The 1,822-nt window shown below is 52.1% G+C and overlaps 1 pseudogene; it reads right to left on the bottom strand.

Annotated features, from left to right (window-relative positions):
- The window catches only part of LOC102852536, a 13,604-nt pseudogene that overhangs the window by 10,958 nt on the left and 824 nt on the right, over positions 1–1,822 (bottom strand).

The following is a 1,822-nucleotide window of genomic DNA, read 5'->3' as shown; positions in this document are numbered from 1 at the left end:
ACTCAGGAAGGATCAACTGTCCTGCAGAGGAAGGGCTGGCACAGTTCTTCTGGTAACAGGCCAAGATCTGGGCACACTGGGTGATGAGAGTGTCGCGAACAGTCTTCACAGGGCTGTTTAGGACACCCCGGTATGCAAACTTGGCCATGTAGTTGATGAGTGTGTCGGTCTCACAGTTTCAATACAGATCAGCCAGCTAGGTGCAGCAGTTGAGGGCTAGATTGTGGATACAGAGCCGACGCTGTCCTGAACCGCTAGTGTAGAGCAGGGCACACTGCAGGAGGGCTCCACTCTCTTCATTAAGCCGATCATCATGCTTGAACTCCACAGTCACCGTCTTGTCCACATCCAGCCCAGCCACCTCCACATCTGTTGTGTTGCTCATGTAGAAAGCCCCAAAGAAATCTACAGCACGGATACCCGTGCTTGTCCGGACCCGCATCACAGCATCAAAGCCAACAACCTTCTGCACATCCCGACACAGATCACTCAGGAACCGTTCCTGGTCGTTCTCCACCTGAAAGCAAGCATATTTGTAGACAGAGCCACCAGTCAGCTGGGGCACCATAGAGAGAGTGGCCACATCCACATACTGGTTAGGGAAGAGGAAGAGGTCTACACAGCAGCCCTGGGCCACACACTCTTTGGCCAGCGTCTGATAGGCACCTGTCTGAGGCTGGAACAGAGTCTTCTCCTTGTCTGTGTTGATCAGCTTCCTGTCATCCCTGTTCTTCAATTTTCCTGGTGCCTCTGCGATGGGCAGGGATGTGTGGAACAGAAACAGCTTCCCTGCACATTCAGCAGCCTTCAGAGCCTCCATTCCAGCCTGGATAACTGGAGCAAATACTGTCTCTGTCTTTCTTGTGTCTGCAAACATTTCTGGAATCTGGTCCAAGAGGCTGGTGATGACTGTCCGGGACTCATTGACATTGACCAGGAAGCCATCCAGGAGTGGTACAAACATGTCAGCCACATCAGACACGACCATCATCTGTGGCTGAGCCAATGAACTCTTCACATTGTAGAAATGGAGCACCTTATTGTAGGTGACAAATCCAACCAGGATTGCAGACTCTTCTGCCCCGCCCTCCCTAGGCAGAAAGTCCAACAGGGTCTTGAGCTCCTCACAGAGGAGTCTGACAAGACCACTCCTGATGGCATTGTAGGAGACATCAATCATGAAGATGAAGGCAGGAGGACTGGGAAACTTATTATTCTTGCAATAAGCTACAGTAGCCAAGAATTCATAAGAGCCCAGAGAGAGCTCAGGACGGTCATAAGCATCCACACATTTGCCTGTATGATCCAGATGTTGAAAATACTGGGGGGGGGGACATCATTGATACAGCTGCAAAAGCAGCACTGGAAACGCCTCCCTCCCTCAATGAACTGCATAAAGGGACACATGTACGCTTTGCAGCGATTGCAGCGCAAAGGCCCAGATTCCCCGTGATCCATGACATACGGTGAAGCCTCTTCTGGGGACAGCCTTGCCAAAGGCTTGATGACAGCTGCCAGGGGCACCTGAGCCTGCTTAGCCATGTCAGATGTGCACGGGATATTATAGGATGTGCACCGGATGTATCAAGGACTTGCATTTCCTTGGTCTTTCACCTGAAAGTTGGTGGTGACTAAGGGTGGCATCTGGCCCCGGACTCCAGTAACAAATGGCTCTGAACCCCGGTTATTCCTGTCATCCTCAATGACCTGAATAGGGCTTGGGATGGCATCAGGATCCAGGCGCTTAGGAGGCAGTAGCTGGGGAGGCCCTGGCTGGCTGCCAAAGGTGGGTGTTCCAGGGTAAGGACTTCCATAGTTGGGC

This window comes from Elephantulus edwardii, unplaced genomic scaffold (genome assembly GCF_000299155.1).
Source record: "Elephantulus edwardii isolate Elephantulus edwardi_28Jun2011 unplaced genomic scaffold, EleEdw1.0 scaffold00133, whole genome shotgun sequence".
NCBI lineage: Eukaryota > Metazoa > Chordata > Mammalia > Macroscelidea > Macroscelididae > Elephantulus > Elephantulus edwardii.
This window is presented reverse-complemented; position numbering and strand designations above follow the sequence as displayed.